This window comes from Taeniopygia guttata, chromosome 1A (assembly GCF_048771995.1).
Source record: "Taeniopygia guttata chromosome 1A, bTaeGut7.mat, whole genome shotgun sequence".
NCBI lineage: Eukaryota > Metazoa > Chordata > Aves > Passeriformes > Estrildidae > Taeniopygia > Taeniopygia guttata.
Window position 1 is genome coordinate 53,836,060 of NC_133025.1, and position 20,140 is coordinate 53,856,199.

A 20,140-nucleotide genomic window follows, 5' to 3' on the forward strand; every position below is an offset into this window, starting at 1 on the left:
GGATGGATCTAGTGCTATTGATATGCAAATATGCTAGAAGAATGTTGTATGTCAGTGATGCAGAACTGAAACTTCTCTCCAATTCACAAAATGGACCGCACGGCAACACTTTAGTAATTGTAAAACATCTCTATGATTTTTGAGTGGTCTTGGGAATCCAGAGAGGTCCAAGGTCACTGAAAGTTGGCAAATATTGTCCCAGTTTTCAAGAAGGGCAAGAAGGAGGACCTTGGAAACTACACACCTATCGGTCTCATTTCAAGAGATTTTTAAAATCCAAAGAAAGAAGTGCTCAGATTTTCCATATCCATGAAAGCAGCAGTGGGAACAGAGTAGTGTTCAAAGAGAAAGCCTGGTGCAAGAAAAAGGGCTATTCAGCAGTTACTGAAACACACAGTTAAATGTACTGTTGAAGACAGGTACTACTTAACTACATATTAACTTTCCATGCTGAAATGAGCGCTGAATTAAAAAGGCAAAACCCCTTAAAACTCACATATAAAAGATCTGAGGTATAACCACAAGGCTACAGGTATTTTCCTCCTTCATGCCTACATTTTCTATTCTTTATCCATTCTTAAATTGTAGTGAATATCCAGAGATAATTATCACATCTCTGTAATGACAGAGAACCTGCACATGCTAAGACAGTGGCATAATTTGATATTTATGAAATGCTTCTTTATTTATGAAGCATCTGTCTTGAAATTTAATTACCACCACCACAGTGTTTCATTACAATTCTAACACAGATTAATAATGAACAAGATTCCTACCCAGGCTATTAATATTTGAAAAACGAATACCCTTTGATGAATTCAAACCACCACCTCATGGAGCTACTGTATGAAAGTCTTAGTACTTTTGTTTATTTTTCTGTTTCCTATGTCAGTCAGAGAGGTTAAAATAGGAAAACCAAAGGCTGGAAAAGAAACAAAATGAAAGAGGGACAAGGGAATGGGTGTGTGAAATTTAGGGAGGTTTAGAGCAAAAGGGTTCAGATTACAGTGCATAAAGAGGCCAGAGAAATATTTTTTTTAAAAATTATGAAGTTTATAATATTGGACACAGAAAAAAAAAAAACAGTCTAGAGAAACAGCATAAGAATAGATAGAAGACAGATGTGAAGAGAGAAAAAATAGGAAAGGCCAGATCTTGTTTTCATGGAAATCAATAGCAAAGCACTTGTTGACTACAGTGGGAACTGGAGAGGACCATAATGAATGAAAATTCATTCCCACAGGGTGAGAAAGGGGGGAGAACTGGTATTAATAGAAGAATGAACACACATAGGGAAATTAAAAGCTGAGAGCAACAACTGAGGCCCAAGGAGTCAGAAGAGCTTCCATTTATAAGGCTGTTGGGAAGCCAGGAGTCATCACAGGAGTGAGGGCCTGACTGAGACCCAAACTCAAAAGCTCTCCCAACTTCAGCTGTCAAAGATTGAAGAACTGGGATCTTCACGTCACTGTTTTGGATTTTGGAAAGGTCTCTAAGTGTGTGGTCATGTCACCTTTGCTTCACAGTACTTGGATGTAGAAACAGCCACATGGTTTGCCCCATCAGCTGCTATTGGCTGCAGTGAATGGACTGAGGGAGATTTGGGCCATTGTGTGTAGCACAGGAACTGGTGTCTATGGCAAGGGCAGCTCAGGAGTTTTGAACTGAGAACCCAGCTTTCAGTTATCAAAAAGTTATCTGTTTCACCTATCCATACACTTTTACTGTGCCTCTTGCAATACATGGCGTTCTCCTTGAAGTCCTACTCTTTCATCTTTTTCCCCCCTTAGTCACAGAAACAAAAAATTTAACCTAACACTTCAAAAGCTCACAGAAATACAGACAGATAAAATAAAAGAAGGCATAATTCTTGGGGTATGTTTCTATTTTTAGGCTATGACTTCTTAATCCTTGCCTTACGGCCAGTTAACATACTACCCCCAAGTCTCATAATTTGTTCATGAGCTAGCAAAGATTTGTTAACTCACCAGCAAAGTATGTGTATCCATTCCCCCCTAGTGGAAGATAGAAGCCTTCTGCCACTACAGAGTACTTTGTCAGCTCAAGTGCCAAACAGCTGTGTTCAAGAACCCAGACCCACTGATGACACACTGTGAGGATCCACCATATATGGCAGGATTGAATGTCCTGTGTTTTTTTGGTCTGATTTTTGTTCCTGTGTCACTGCATTGCAAGCTGCTTTAGGAAGCTTTGATGTGCCTCTCTCCTGCATACACAGATACAACAAAAGTCCATGACAATGCAGTTCTTCCAAGTGAAGCCAGGCCCGATTTAGTGCATGGTGCTCAAGGCTGTCGCTTGAATGGGGAGAGCTAGCCTGCCATAAAACCTAACATTGAGACGGAAATATGCAGAGGGCAGAAGCATCTCCTCCAGTCTAGAGTAGTTAAAGTTTCCCTTCGTTAAGTTGATTCTGCCTCAGCTCTTAGGTGCAGCCCTTAGTTTTTGCTGGGAAAGTCAAAGAATCTGAAATTTTCTGAAGTGGGCAACAAGGTTGCTCTTTGTTTGTTGTGCAGCATGAAACCACACAGCAAGTGTACTGAGCTCTTACTCCTGTAACCAAGCTCAGTGAAACCAAAGAGGCCTCAGGATGAGCTCTACTCTTCACTTACACTGTTCTTATAATGTCAACTTAACTGTTAGCATGGCTACTTCATGTTCTTTCACTGTTTTATCTAAAGTCTGTTGTTGCTCTGTGATAAAAAATAGTCCATACTGGACAGGACTGTCATGAAGATTAAATCATTCTGAGCTCCTATAACACCCCTCTGCTTCAATAACCTCACAGTGTAAAGAGTCTAAAATTCTACTCCTTCTTATCCACTGAGAGGTATGTCACTGTAAATAAGGTCTATTTCAATCTAACATGCTTTCCTTAGTCTGATTTGGCTCTAGAAACTCCCATCTTTATCTATTAAAAAGCTTACTCCCACTGATTTCTGTTGAAACCTAACTGACCAAGTAGGTGGTGCCTCCTGTTAAGCAATAGTTAGTCAATATGCCATTCTTTGGGGATGTAGGAGGTACAGTCTCAATTTTTCTTTTCTTCTGAGGTGAATCATACTCAAAACTTCCACACAATAGACTTTGGGGAATGCAAGGAAGGGAGGGTAGAAACACTGCTTCCTTTTGAAACTCTGCCACAACATGAAAGGATGATGTTCATAAACTTTCTGGACAAGCTTTAGGCTCCAGGCAACAGCAGGACTGGATCAGAAAGCCCCACACTCAATTTTTTTAAGGACTCCTCATAGGGAAAAGCGGCAAAATAGATATTCCCTATTTTGAGTAGCAGCTGCTCACTCATTTCCTCCTTCATTCTCAACTGCATGCCCTAGCCATTAAATTAAGAAATGTTGGTTCACCTTGTCTTCTTTCTTGCCTTATTGAGTAGAACTTGCTTTAGTGCACAGTGGAATGGCTGTTGAGCACACTTTTTGTTCCTCTATCAGAGTGAGCTGAAAATAATGAAACCTGGATTTCTAAAATGTCAAGTGAATGCTTAACCAGTAAACTGTTGCACAACCAACATCACAGTAAGAGTACCCTCAAATCCTTTGCTGCCTCCTCTTCTAGTCAAATTCTGAAATAATAATGTTCCCTGCTCTTTATTGAAAGCAAGAACTTAGGTACTTCACCAAAGATGAGGGATAGATTTCTGTCCAAAGTGCAAGGATGTGTGATCTCATACTCTTGAGTAAGGTTTTTAAGATTTCACAGTGGAAAGATTTTAGGTGCATTTTTTCTTTTCAGTAACCCTCTATGTGTCATCCCTGAACAGCAGTCTACTTAACCTGAGAGTCAATCCACACAGCCCTCTGAAATATCTTTACCCTCCCTTTATATCACATGTAGAGTTTGGGCACATAATTCCAGTGTTCTGAAATCCTGTCTGCAGTCACATATTCTCTTTGAACTGATCCAGTGGCACTAAAGCATGAGCCCAGTGGAAATATTTCTGTACACAGTAAAATTTCTATATTCAGGACAGGGTTTGGATGGCACATAATAAATAATTTATACAGTCATATATTGAAAAATGAGCCTGTGAAGAACTGCCAAATAAAGACCAATCTTCAACGAGCACCATTTGTCATAGTCATTAATGAGAATGGAGTTCTGTAGAAGCAGTGGGCTGCCTAAATAAAAGTGCTATGTAATATAAACTGGTATCATATCACATCTATATACAGAGAGCAAATTTATTTTGGAACAGCGTCTTCAATGTTTGTGGTTCCTATTTTGTGCACATCCTTTAGTAAGTTTTTTTTAAGATGTCAGTTGAGACAAAGAAAGAAAATTGATGAAAGTTGATATAAGGTTGACATGCAGACATAGAACATCTCCATATGTCTACTGAGTAAGAAACAGACAACACTGTACTGCCTGCAGGTGTTTAAAAGCTGTCTTGGATTTCTTTTTTCTTGTTCTTCCAATGATTAAAAATATATATATGGGATGAACCATTCATTATAATTATATTGCAATAGGGTGTTGCACTACAATGATAATCTTACCCACTTTACAGAGTTTTATGAAGCTTAATGAATTTATTGTCCTGGTCTTGCTTTATGTTCTTTCGAGACTGATTTTTATAAAACATACACAACTAAGACATCTTGAAATTTTCCAATAAAAATACTTTGAGAAGTACACACTAACACTGCATACACTGGAATTTTAGCTTAAACCTCAGTACAGTACTCTTACTGTAATTTCTTATGCATTTTGCCCCAGCCCTGCCACTCCCCAGGCTATCATTTTCAAATTGAGTGTCAATGATTCCCAGTGGTCTTTATTAATTCTTTTTTTTTGAAAGACTGAAGATTAAAGCTGAATCCATGAGCTATTATCAGATGGGAAATATTAATTTACTAAAGCATCTGAACATTTGGAGTAAATTTGAAAACAGAACCATCTGTCATATAAACTAATCCAATAGACTCCATACTTTGTATAGCCAGCTGCTGTCAAGTAACAGATTATGAAACCAAGTAATAAATCTTAATTCAAAAAATGTTTCTCCATTTGAAAGGTTTGAATTTTTTTTTTCTTTCTTGTTTTAATGTAAACTTGATGCAAGTTGGCAGAGTTGTTTGAGCTGTTGGGGCTCTAGCATTCACTCAGATCCCTCTGGGAGGCTGTGGATGCAGTCTCATGGAGGTCACTGTGATACCAGCCTCTTTTGTGCATCAATCACACATGAAAAAAGCTGTTCAGCCTGGTTTTGAAAAGGGACAAAATTCAAAACAAGGATGGCATCTACCTTTTCTAGACTAGTCAAAATATGGAAAATAATCTTTCCTGCAGCCAAGAATAAAATGAATAGTTCAGAATTCTATTCATCCTGGGTTTTGATTCCTGCTAAAGACAAAGACCCTTTGTTACAGTCAGCATTCAAATGGACTCCAGACAAAGTTTCCCTCTTTCTGATGTGATGATTATGGGTCCATGTACCAGCCACCCACAGATGATTTATACCAGATGCCATGAACCAGTCTGTTCATGGCAGCTGGTTCAACACATGGAACCCGACAATTCCTGTATCTAACATCACTAAGTCTATCCTTTCCTCCCCTTAATGACATGGCAGAGAACTCTTATCCTTCTCGTTTTCAGGAACAGTTTGTCCTCTCTACCCACAACAATCCAAAATAATTTGTGCAACCCATCTGCCTTCTTTTTAGACTAATTTGTCCATGTGTGCGTCAGTGTGGCACTCAATGAGGGAAAATTTTATATATATATATTTTTACATATAAGTTGAACATAATTAGACCATCAGGATCCCAAATAAGGTGTTTTTCCCAAGTACAAGAAGTCTTTAATATTCGGTTCTTAATATCCTAATCCAAAATTAAACAGATGTCACATCATACTAGAAGAAAAATAGTGGTTTTTGGTAGTTGCTGTGAAAACATTTTGTATTTCTCATTTTTGTCTTCAGAGTAGACCAGCTACAGATTTGACAACAGGTACAAACACATTCTTATGTACTTAACTAATTATGAAACCTGTGACAAAATGTGGGCATTAGTACATGAGGCACTGCAAAATCATTGGGGTTTAGCTCAGTTTGCAGCTCAGTGTTGTAAGCCAACAATCAGATTAAACAAGGAAGGAAACTTTTCAAAGCATTGTGCTGATATACAGTGATAAGTAAGGAAAATACTGAAAAAAGCTTTTAAACTCCTTACCTACTCTTCATCTTTATGTGAAGAACAGTACATTACTTTTCAAGGCCTTCTGCTGCCTTAAGGTATCCCCATGAAAAGTGACATACTAATTGTTATGAGCAAAGGAAGCAGGCTCTTTTCCTAATGTGACATATCTGATTGTATAATTGGATAAATTCAATGAAACTTCATACATTAAATGGAAGAACTATACAGTTAACAGAACTTCTCTCTTTTTTTCATAACTTCTTTACTTCTCTGAACACCATAATCAACGACTAATTAATCTATTCCAGCATTCACTGAATCCTTTAATCACCCAGACTACTTAATTCACTGTCCAAGATAGTCTTTGGAGTAAGTGTACAACTGTTTTTCACCTAGGGGAGCACTTTCTGGTGGAATAGCATCACTGACAGTCTAACCATGTTAGCGATTAAGTGATTCAGGCTTATATCATCCAGCCATTTGTCAGCCCTCTGTATTTCACAATTAAGTACAAAATTCTGAGTTTCTAGCCTGCATGAATTAGGCATATCCTCTGCAAACTTTTCCAAAAGTTTGCATATTCTTAAAAATTTGAAATAGGAAGAATAAATTGCCAATGGAAAACTTCTCAAAGACATCTGTTCTCCTATCGATTTATTCCACAATCTCCCGTTAGCATGTACACCAAAGGGAGAATAGGCTTTGCAGAATGCAAGAAAAATGAGTTTCACTAACTAAATAAATTCCTTTATATATTGTGGCAAGACAAATAAATAAACCCGGAGATTTACAGACAGCCACCTTGGCTGACATTTCAGAGAGCTGGAGCCTTTAGCAATATTCTTTGCTTAACTCCATCATAACAAAGCCCTATCTCTTCTCCCAAAACCTCATTTCTCAATTCTCCCCTGCTCTCCTCTTTCAGGCCCACTTCCCAGTTTCTTTCTCTTTTTCCTTCCAAGGTGTGATTGCTCTCTTTGCTCCCCAAAGTCTCCTTCTTGATTGTTTTCTCTGCTTTAATGAGTCCAAGGCTTCACTCTACTCCAGAAATTGCACTTACCCTTTTTGTTCCCAAGCACATCTGTCTCCTCCAAGCTTTCTCTCCTGTTCTGACCTTCCTGCACTTCAGGACATTTTTTGCCAAGTTTATTTCCCCTCTGTCTCTCTAGCCTCTTTTTACTTCTCTATTTTTTTTTCTACTCTTAGTGCAGTAAAACCATGCCACTATTTCTTCTTCTTTTACTTTCCCTTTAGCAGTGACAAACTAGAACTTGAGAATCCAGATTAGTAAAATCAATAAGCTAGCAGTCATTGTTTTTTTTTTTTTTTTCAGTCTAATATGTAGAGCAAAGAAGGAAGCTTTTAAAAACTGATCCAATCTGGACGTGGTTGAAAACAATAGCAACTTTCAAACCTCATCTGTGATATTTTATGTATAGAAATTTATATGGAAATGCCATTTGATATTAAACTTACATTTTCTAATCCAATAATTAAATATTCAGTGCTGAATATAGTAATACCTATTTATATAACTCATTGGATAATGATAATATTATTAAGATTTGATAATGTAATGTTATTTAAATGCTAATTCTTAAAATACTCTTGTCCTATAGGTTTGCCATTTCTTTAATGTATCCTCTGCCATACGATAAAAATTTAATTTCTACTGACTCTAAAATGAACATTATTTCTTACTTGTCCTTCACTGATAGACATTACTAAAAAAATTCTGTTAAGATTTTATTATTTTGATAAAAATTAACATTTTATGGGCTATTTGCAGATTATTTTAAATTTTACTTTCCACCTAACAAGAAAATTAATTTGTAGCAGAGAAGAGGAAGTCCTTCCCTGTTCTCAGTGATGCTAATAATTATTTAGCTAGTTGATTCACTGGAGACAGGATTAGAATGTAGTGTAACACAACAGATATTTCATATTTAAATTCATTACTTTCCTAGTGCGCTATGCTACTTTCCTTAGCCAAGCCAAACTCCTACTGACTTCCTGTGTCAGGTCCATCTTTATTGTGTAGCAGATTGACAGAACCAGAGTGGTACCATCTATTACTACTGGCAAATAACATTTTAATTCATCTTCCTCTTATTCACAGGATGATTCATTCTGTGTCGTACCCACTTCATTTTTGATTTATGTAAGACATACATTTTAACATCCCTTCTGAGATTCAATTATTTAATCTATTTTTGTCATTCTATTAATTCGCTTATTCAAGCCATTTTGCATTAATAATCAGTCTTCATTCTTCTTCATTATTTGGTATTATTTGGTATAATGCTGTGTGTGCCAACTATGACTTTTGGATAAAGCTTCTGGATGAGTGACACATTTACTGCTGAAAGTTAAAACATATAAAATGTCAGTCAGCAAAAAAAGCAAGATATTTGTAGAAGTACTGTCTAGTTTTGAACATCATAATTGTGACTTGAGCCAAATTAGTAATAATAGTATGCTTTACCCAGCTATTTGTCTCCATACAAGAAAAAAAAATGTTATCCTAAATAAGTTAATACTGAGAACTAGAAATATAGCTCTAATCAATTTCTGAAATACCCTGTAGGGTATTTCACAGGGAATGGGAGGTGTTTCTTTAGCAGAAGTCTTATTTATTAAGAAGCAAAATATCCTCCATGTTATTAATAAGTCAATATGTGTGGTTTACTTTTTCTGTAGGAATGTAGTCTCATGAAAAGTGAAGAATGCTCAACTGTTTCAGACTTTTGCTTTGCATGTCCTGCATATGGTTTCCTGTAAACAACTGAATGCCAAGACTACTATCAAAACTTTCCCACAGGCTCTATATAAGTGGAAACAAAATGGGCTTCTTCCAAAAACTGTCCTGCCCATACTTCTTTACTACCTGTGTGCACAACCAAGTTGTCAAAACCTCAGGTTGGAAAAGGTCAAAGTTAAATTCTTGTGCTCTGTGGTCATTTTGCTTAACCAGACAGATTTTGTGTTTTGGTCGCATAAGTCATGACAGTGGTACACTGACATCCTAGGCTTCAAAGTTTGTGAAGAGTGCATGGAAAATGTAGTTCTTGAAAGTCACATCATCACAGAATGATAGAATCATTTGGACATGAAAAAACCTCTGGATATTTTCTATCAATCCTCTAAAAATATCAGCTGTTCTCCCCTTAGACACTACCCTTTTGGTGTGAGTAGGGTCAACTAAATCTCCTTGTTTGGTACTCTGTCCATGGGGGGTTTGAATGTCTCCAAGAACAGAGACTCTGCAATCTCCATGGGCAACTTCTTCCAGCATTTGAACACACTCACACTGAAAACCTCTCTTGTATGTTTTACCTAAATATATTGTGTTTCAGTTTGTTTCCATGGCTTCCTATCTTTTAACAGGATACCAGCAAGAAGAATCCAACTTTGTTCTTGCTCCTTCTCCCCCTTTTCCACTTTGAAATTATCCCTCTAAGACCTCTTTATGTTTACCAATTCTAGTTCTCTGTCTCTCATCCATGTCAGATGCTCCAGTCCCTAAATCATCTTCATACCCTTTACGAACAAGCACAACAGCACCCTTTTTGTACATAGGGAAATCCAGAACTAGAGTGGGAAAAGGGAAAGGACCACTTCCCTCCATCTTCTGGAAATTATTTGGCTAATACAGCCCAGAATTTGGCAGGCCTTCCTGTGACCACAGGGTCAGAATCTTAGCCCATGGTCCATTTGTCCACCAGAATCCTCAGGTCACAAAGTTCTTTTCTGGAAAGCTGATTTCCAACTGGTTGATCTCCAGCCAGTGTTGGTGAATGGGGCTATTCCTTTGTTCTGGTTCTGGCCAGGACAGGGCTGTATTTTGCAGTAGCCAAGAGGGGAATAACCAGGACCCAGAAGTTATTCCGGACCACTCCAGGTGGGGAAGGTTCTCTCTTTTGGGGAGAAGGGGCTCCTTCCAGTGGGGTAAAGCATGGCAGAGGAAGCTGTGTGCTACCACACAGCCTATGAGAGCCAGAGGGAGCCGTGGGGGCATGTGGTAACAGGAGCCATGTGGACTTGTCTGTGGTCAGGTATTGCTGCAGTGAGCAATGTTTTCTTTTCTTCTACCCTCTGTCACTAGTATTGTTGCTGTAACTGTTTGTTTATTAATTTCATTGCTGCCTCCAATAAATTGTTCTTACCTCAGCCCATGATCTTTACCTTTTGTGCCTACAATTCTCCTCTCCAGCCCACTGCAAGGAGCAAATGAGAGATGTGTACCCTGGAGTGCATCCAGTGGGAAGAATTAAGTTAGAGAACACCATTTCTAAACCATGAAGCTTCATATGCACACAGGACTTTTCATTTCTCTTTGTTATAAATCATGAGATTTCTGTTTACCCATTTCTCCAGCCTGTCAAGGTCTCTCTAAAAGGCAGCACAACCATTTAGTGTGTTAATCATTCTAATTTTGCATCATCCACGAACTTGCTATGTGTGCACTCTGCCCCTTTATCCAGATCATAAGTGAAGATGTTTTAACAGTTTTAGCTCCACTATCCCAGTCTTGGAGCACACAAACCATGACTACCCTCCAGTACAGCTCCACACTGCTTCCTTTGATCCCAGCAGTTCAGTAAGTCTTCAGCCAATCCACCTCACTACGTCATCCAAACTTTACTGGTTTGTCTATGCAGATATTATAGAAACTATTATAGGAGTGTTGAAAGTCTTATAAAAGTCAAAATAAACAATATCAGCTGCTTTTTTTTTTCATTCTTCTTGAAAACAGGAGTGTTTTTGCTGTCTGCCAGTCCTTGAAAATTTTGCCCAGCAGCCATGACTTTTCAAAGTTTTTTTTAGAGCAGCCTTGTAATGACATTGAACAGCTACCTCACCACTCTTAAATTATTATTTCCTTGGCAGTGTTACACCGCATTTAGAAAACACTATCAAAGCATTCCTGTAGCTAACTTACACATATATGTAGAAAACAAACCTTGAATTGTATGACAACTGTGTTTTCTGATTTATGTTGCACAGGTAAAGAATTTAATTCTACTTCAGGTGACTCTTGCACTAGCTATTCTTATCAATGACAGTAATTGCTTATTCTCCCTATTCTTCTGGAGATTATAAGAGCTGAGTTTAAATAACCTGGTAACCTGAGTTTAATAAATTGTGAAATGAAAGCAGAATAAAGTTTATTTCACTGAATAAGTGTGATTTATCTTAAATTGTCCATGGTGGGAAAGGATTAGCTATGTAAAGAGTCAATGAGAAGGGACCTACTTGGCTGCTGCAGGTTAAAGAGGCAAAGGAAGTAATTGAATATCATGTCAGCAGACTATTATTGGAGATTTCTATTTGGCATCAGAAAGATACACTCATATACTTTATAACAAGGTGTCAAATTCCAGCTAAGAGAATATATATATTTTTTTCCCGCACAAACATGTATGAATGAGCTGCCTAATTTAATACCTAATCCTTCATCATTAGCTTAATACATGCATCTCAAAGGTATATGTACTGTGAGCAAACCTAAATATTTTTATCTAAGATATTAACAGTAATATCTTCAGCATAACTGATTTCCAATTCTTGTATGTTTAGCCCATGTCACTGTTTCACATACCTCTACATGCATTCCTTTTCTGGCTGTTTCTGCAACTGGAGTTCAAAAACTCTTACCCACTCCTGGTCACACCAAAGGAATCAACCAAAGATACTCACAGTGTTTTAGGAAAATACATGTTATTTTCCCTGTTTTAATTATGTTATTTCAGTAATCTAACACATTGTCCCACCACTGAGAAAATGGGCCTAATTTTGTTAATTGCATCTGCATATAAATCAGCTTGCTCTGTGAGTTTTACCAGGCATATATTTATTTAGAATATCTCAGATAGCTCTCAATAAAGACTCAGACACACCATCAAGTTGCTTGACAAATTATTGGACAACACATGATCTTTGCCAGTTCACTCTGCCAGAAACAATGGGAAATTACTGTGACTTAGATCAGTCTGCAATAATAAACAACTAAAACTGAGACTTATTTCTGCTCATGCTAGAGGCTAAGAAGACCCACTTAGATTTACAATAGCTCAGCTGACAGAAGACAGCATGTTAACACACTATAACTTGATTTGAAATCCAGGTTGGTAGCATAATACTAACTACAGTGAACCTTCAGCTGTGCACTGAACATACAGGTCTAGCATGTCTGTGTGGAAGCCCTGTTTATTTTCATGTCTTCTGGAATACTTTGTGGGGGAGAAGATTTCATCCAAAGTCTTAAGCCAAAAGCTAGTAACTAAACTAGTGACCTGGAGTGTCTTCTGAAGAGCAGAAGAGTAAGATTGACAACATTAATCATGTATAGACACACGATTATGGTCATGCGATCAGAAATGTACTGATGCCGTTTCGGTTTTGCCTTTTCTCTTTTAATTGTTCTCTGTATTCTTCACAAATATATTTGTAACTCTGTCACCCATTGTATTAGTGGCTAGTTTTCCCAGTAATTTTCCATGGCCTTTCCTTAGCAGAAAGACAGAACAAATTCCATAGCTCCAAGCCCTGGGAGGTACAAAGCCCAAGTGCTATCTTGGTTCTTCCTGGGAACCAAGTGTTTGAGATACATTCTCATGGACAAAGTACAGATAATGCTGAAGGGAATGCTCCGGAGCAGGGGCTTGACCTGGGGTGGGGGTGGGGAATTGCATCACCACTTGTCCTTCTAATTGGTGCTTTTTATCAATTATGCTAATTTTCTAAAACCTAAAAATGTGTACTCATCCCTGTAGGGGTGGGCTTTTGTGGACATCCTTCTGTAACTGCCTCTGAAGGCCTTCGTTAAAGATCCTCTTTTATACTATCTCCTTACTAAAAGTTTCAAGTTTCCTCAAGTTTCATTTCCAGACTGGGCAAAAAGGCAACAGTACAGTAGCTGTTGATTGATTGAAGCTCCCCAAAACATTTGCTGTCTTTCTCCCAGTCCCCTTTTCTCCAGATATTCAATGCAAATCTTTATGTCAACAAATGTTGACTTGACAGTGGGTTAATGGTTGGACTCAATGACTTTAAAGATCTTCTCCAACCTAAAAGATGCTATGATTATGGAATTTTATTATCTCTGGGACCTTTCTGCATAACAGCACATGTAAAGAGCTCCCCACGATGAAGCATATTCCATTCATGATCAAGATGTTACTGGCACAGTGTAAGGTAACAAACATAAAAAATGCCTTGAAATGTTTTAAAGTGAGAAATTGTTGTACGTTTCAAGATCATTGCTTCCAGTTCAATTAATTTTGAATATTCTTTTACTAATTAGAAGGGATTCTAAAAGTATTAGAGCTCTTAAGTTCTGTTTGACTAAAATTTCATGCAGTGGTAGGTTAAACCTTTTCAATGATCTCAGGATTAGCCTTAGCTTTCAAAGCTCATACAAAGGAAAGTTCTATAGTCCTTTCATCTGAGATGTTATTTTCTTTAGGATTATGAGATAATGCATCTGGAACAACATTCATTCATCCAGGTTTGTGGTTTAGTTGAAAGCCAGTCCAGATTCCTGTAATCGCAAGTGACATCTGGCTAAACATGCACTTGAGTCAAGTTTAGAACTCAGCCACTATAAAGGGCTGTGGTTAAGATAGCATGCTCTACTTGACACCTCCCAAACAGTGGAATACACTCTCAGTCCACACCAACATAACAAGTTAAAGTTACACTTTTTTAAATTTTTTTTTTTCTTGTAGTTCAACATTTTCTTTCAACAGCCTTCAAGCCTTTTTGTAAAAAGATTTTCTGGTGTTTGTATGGTGCTTCCTACAAGAATTTAGGCTAAAAAAAATGCTCAAAACCTACACATGGTGTACCTGATGTCTCCTAGTGTCAATCAAATTATAAACCAGTATTTTAGAGTGCTAACCAGTAGGTCCAAAATCAAGAAGCAAGCTACAAAATCTGAACAGGGAATTTATGAAATGGAAAAAAAAAATGAACTAGTTTGAAGGTAGAACACATAGCAGGAAGTCTATAATTCAAAATCAACCAAAATTCAGCTGTACTTTAATCAAGATGTAACAAAACTAGGGAGCTACTTATCTGCTTGCACCAGGTGTTTCAGATGAGACTTAGTGACAGGACTTAGCTTCTTTGATTCTCATTACCTATTTTCTCTATGAATGTGTACTGACCTTCTGTTGTAATTGTTTTCCTTGGTCCTCCAGGGCCTTGCTTACATTTTTAAGGGTTCAGAAAGAAAAATTACTCTTTCTGGATCAACAGCAATGATAAATCTCTTTCTGCATCTTACATCACTGTAGAATGGGCAATTCCAGTCCTCTCATTTAGCAATACTAAATCTAACTCCGTTCTGTTGAGTAAAGGTCATGAGAAAAGTAAAGTAGATGACTATATCTGTCCAAAACATATCTGTCCACAGTGTTAGACTTTCATTGAATACCTATTCATGTTACATGGCAGAAGTTACACCCGTGACATTCAATGATTGGATATCCCTCACAAAAAAAAAAAGTTTAATTAGAAGCAAAGCTTTTTTAAAAAAAGTCACTTGTATACCTCATTCCACCTGAAATCATTATTGCAAATCCTCAGTATTGTAGAGTGAATAAATAGCAGTGAAAAGAAATAATGCTAAAGTATGCAGACAATCCAAGAAAGTGCACACCAATAAAAGTGAAGAATAGCACATAACACAGGGGAATCAAAAACTTGTGGTGCACTGCAAATTATATAGAAGGAGAAAAAAGGGAACTATAGGGGGAAAGGAGTGTCCCAAACCCACTCTAGGAAGAGTAGAAAAAAAAATTAGACACATCTTTTATTTAGGTCTTGCTGGGGGGCAGGGGGATTGTTACATCTGATTCAACTTGAGTTTGGACAACTCCTAAGCTATTTCTCCACTTTTCTGCTTCTAAAAATCATGTTTTTCTTTTGAACATGTATATTTTTTATTAATTTTATGGTCTTTACTGCTACTACTATTTTTTAAAGTGGCCCCTCTTTGTTATTGTATTTACAGTTCCATCCTACTCCTCCCCAGGGCACTTTTTTAACTGCCTCCTTTTCCCTTTGGCTCCAAACTGAAAGTAACACCTACACTGTTGATGGCTTGGTCATGGTCTCGTAATTACCCCCAGCTGTTTGTCCAGGAGGCTTTCTTTCTGGAATTATAACTTGTTTGTACGTTTTTCTATTGGTCAGACATGAAAAAGCCTGTAATCTGAAATAACTGCATAGTAATTCATGTATTAACCAGGTCATTTTCTGTTTATATATAATTTCCACTTAGCATTCTCTTCTTTTCTCAAAGATAAGCCTCAAGTCAACACTTTTTTTCATTAAGCATTTCCTAAAGGTTTTTCTGGGATTTGGTCCAGCACCCATTAATAACAGATTTCAGTATATTAGTATTTGGTAATATTGCAAATAGAGTTTCACATGGAATAAAGACTGCCCAGGCAGTGTCATTGAAAATCACAATTCCCCCCCCACCCCCCCAAACTGCTGCTTGAGTTCCTTGTATTGCTGGATGCAAACCAAACAGGTTTGTGAATGAACCATTTCCAGAATTTTATCTAATAGTCTTTGGAGTGATCCAGTCTACCATATGGGATGAATGGATAGAGTGATATAGAATACTTTAAACTGAAATTATACAGAAGTACATAACCTGAGTGAGTTAAAATTCTTCCCAGTAAAAATCAGTAGTTTACACAGAGTTAAATACCAACCATCCAACATTAAGGCTATGAACACATTCTTTAGCTCAAATTCTCTATCTTTTCTTGTCAGTATGATTAAAGGCTCAGATTCAATGTAACTGATGTCTAAGGAACTTTAATTTTCCTTTGATAAACTGACAAAAAAGTAATTTCTTTAATCTTAATCCAAAGGGCACAATGTTCAATGGACTCCTTGTGAGTTTCACCAAAACATGTGAAAATCTCTCAGTATCTCCAGAGCCCTTTAGTAGAAGCCACTACAATGCACTGCCAGACACATGGCTACAGGCAGTGGAGCAATTAGCTATCAACACTTGGTAGTTTTATCCATGATGGGTGAGAGGTATATGTATAATTTCCCATAAAGGTGACAGTAAAATAATAATTGATTCAGAATCAATCTAGATGGAACAGAGAGAACATGAATTAAGTAGGAGAGCCCAAGGCCCTGTACATTAAGGATGTGTTCTCCTAAGTGGTGCTGGGGGAGTGTGAGGGAGTAGAGGATGTGTTTGAATTTTGGGTTCTGCTAATTGCACTCTTTTGCCTCAAAGTCCTGTCACAATTGTCTGGACAGACACACAGACAGTCTTAAAATATTTTGTGCAGAGTAGGGCTATACTGCTGCAACCATTATAAGGGAATTACAGGATCTGAAGTCTATAGCAGAAGTGAAAAATTGAGTTTATAATGTGTCAGTGCTATAATGTAGAACCACTTTTTTACCCCTGTTCTGTATCTTCTCCATAAATGCATACATACTCCTGAAATGTTCATACCCACATTTTCTCTGGATATGTAAATAGCACATGCAACATCTGTATTTTAATTTGTTGCCTCTTATATTTTGTGCATTGCTCCATTTAAGAAGAAATATAACATGACAGAAGTTGGGCTCAAAGAAATTCATCATGTCTGTACCGTCACTGGAATGAAATGTCTCTTTCTCCTATCCCTTGTTCCCATTTTCATTCAAATTGGACGGAAGAAACAGTCCTAGTAGATTCAGCTTGTCAGCTATATTACTGGTAAAAATCTGTTTGGAAACCAGATTCCTCCACATGAAAATGTGTGTGTTAATTAGCCCCTTTTGTGTCAGCCTGCTTCTGAGCCAAGTCTGAAGAGTCATTTGAGGGCACCGAATGTCTGTTCTGAAGAGAGGCTTACGCGACTGAGAGTGTCATGACCACTTGAAAAACTTTCTTCAAGGATGAGAACTTTTCTGTTGGCAACATGTTATCAGGAACATCTAGTCCAGCACCATCAAGGATTTTTCTGTTTATTTTAAAAACATGCAGACACTACAACTCCCTTTGGTTCTAGCAATACAGGGAATTGAGGGCAGAAGAAAAAAGTGCTCAGAAGGATTGATCTAATGAACTAAATGCAATTTATCATTAATAAATGCCTGGATTTAAGTACCACAAGATTACCTATCCACTCCTGTTCCATCTGCAATGATTTTAATCACAGACCAAAGCCAAGAAACACAGCCATGACTTATGAATTTCAGTCCCTATTAAGAAAACTGGCAAGGATAAACTGAGGGGTGTTGGTCAATCTATTACCAGCAGAAAGAGTAAAGCGCAAGGGTATCTGCATGATGTGTACCCATTTCTATTAAAAGTCTGTACTTATATGCATTCTCTTTTTGGCTTTTGTGGCAAATAAGGACCCAATGTTTTTCCAAACCCTCCTGACTTCACTGGCTGATACAGGGTCCCAATCCTCCAGACTGAACTGGAGTGAACAAGGCAAAACGAACCAATTTCCTAACAAACCCAGCAAGTTTCTTTATTCCCTTCCCCCACACTGAGTCCATGTACTCATTTTATCTTTCCCACAACTCTTGTCTCAAAGAAGCTCAAGGGTTATTTTTTCTCATAACCACCCCAAACTGCATTTCTGAGAGGACACTACTTCCTTCCATTCTCAGCAATTTCAGAGGCTGCCAGAGGCTGCCCCTCTTCCCAGAAGTCACTCACAAAGTCAACAAGCAGTTTACCCTCTAACTGTTTTGATGTTGGCCTGCCTTCCAGCAATTCTCAGTTGGCACATAGTCTCCTGCAGACTATAATCAGCTTGGCACATGTTAAAACACCCATGCCAGGGCTATGGCCAGAACGAGTCAAGTCAACTGCTGTGTTGCAGCTACAGTTTGCCTTGTTACAGTTTCAGCAACACACTCAAGACCAGACTCTCTGACTGCCCACATTGTCTAGCACTTCACATCTCCTTTATGTGAAACTGAGAGCATTGCAGCTTTAATGTCAAGAAATAAACCTTAAGAGAATTTTTTTTCCAGCATGCTCTGAATTCCTTAGACAGCTTAGATGATCTGCATTCCTGCCAGCCCACCCCAGTATTCTGAAACATCACGCCTAACACAGCACAGCCCATCCTGCCATAATCTCATATCAGACTGCTTAACCCCTGTAGCTCTACATAAAATATGTCCTTTCCTAAACCCTACTGAACAGACCAAACTCCCTGGCAGGCATTTTTTCCCTTTGGAGAGAAGGTGTGACCATAACATCTGGGACAAGCAAAAGGAAGTGGAGTACATAATTCCCTGGGAGGTGAAATTCAGTGAATCAGAGATCCCGGTCTACAGTCATGAGGATGCAGTAAAGGCAGTGGAACATCTCTCCTGTCTACATGGCCACTTTTCCCTATGCAGGACATTCTGTTCACACTCACATGCAGAAAATGTGATAACAGATATTTTTTAAGGGACACTCAGTGGAGAACTCAACAATCTGCATGAAAGGGAAGGCTAGTGACACTCACTCTTTGCCCATTTCTCTTTCACAAAGACATATGGATGTTAGGGGATGAATTTTTTTTCTTAAATACTTTGGAAAAAAAACCAACCTGGTCACTGGTATTTCAATTTTCTGGTTTTCCCTGAACAGCAAAATTTGCTAACACATAAAAACATCAAAATAAGGCAGCTCATCAAGGGCATAACATGTTATAGTGCTTCTAAAAAAAGTCAGTGCTTAATTTGACTGTGATTAATATGGGTAGCCTTTTCATATAGATTCTGTCTGTATTGGCAAAAATAATTCTATGCTTTTTGGGGAAAAGTGTCTGTATTTAACGAATGATGAAAAAAAGGCCTGTCTTTCAGATTTTACAATATTTTACAGCTCTTTTATCTATGTAAGGCTAATAAAATCATCTTAAATTGTAAAACAGAAGTGGAATTGAGAAACAGAAGTGACTTTTATGCTTGATAAAAAAAAAAAAAAAAAAGGTTCTGCTGTTTGAAAAGAGACTGTTACTTTGGCCTAATGCCCAATATATGTTGGTACAGATGGTATATCTCCCTTACCTTGCAAGAAGAGTATCCATCAAGGTCAAGGTCTTCCCTGTATTTGCATCAACAGTGGCAATCCGTCTCTCCCCACAGGCATTTTGAAGAGCTCTATAGTCCTGAGTGATGCTTACAGCACACTCCACACTGCCAGTCCACCTGCTTCACAGGCAATGCCTTTGTTCTTTGACTAAATTGGAGGAAATCTCAGCGGATGTGTGACACCTGTTCTCTGTAGCTAAATTCCTTGTAGTCAATTTATTGGGAAGGACAGGGATACTGGCAAAGCAGGCCAAGAATGACTAGTGTCAGGGCAGAACAATACTGCTTTCCTTCTGGGCAGGAGGGTCAGCTCCTTTCGTGGAGCCTCCTGCTCCCTTCCTCTCTCCTCTTCAATGCCATGACCAGTAGCACACAGTCACAGAAAGGCCAATGGCAATGTTGAAGGGCAGCAATGAGAAGGCTCCTTTATGAAAAACAGGATGACAGAGTGTTATGGTGTAGAGCAAAGAAAGGAGGAAGTATCCTTACAAGAGCTGACTGCATGCCAAGGACATCCTGTGAAGGTGAACAGCATGGCTGAAAGTCGTGTGGTCACTCCATGTGGTCACATGTTCATTGTGGTCTTATTTATGTCCTCTGCCTCATATATCTTCATTGCAGGGATGTTCTGGAGCAATGCAGAGAAGTACATAACTGCAGGAATCTGGAGCCCATTGTGAACATACTTCATTTGTCCTGGCGCAGGAGCATTTCTGGGCCATCATACCTATTCCTGTTTCATGCAGGAATGGAAAGCCCTAGAAGAAGGTATTTCTTGCAGTCTACTGTAATAACTAAAGACATTTTCCAGCTACTACTGCAGCATAGGTTTACATGTGTAATGTTTCCCCACCTCCAAGTTTGCAGATTCT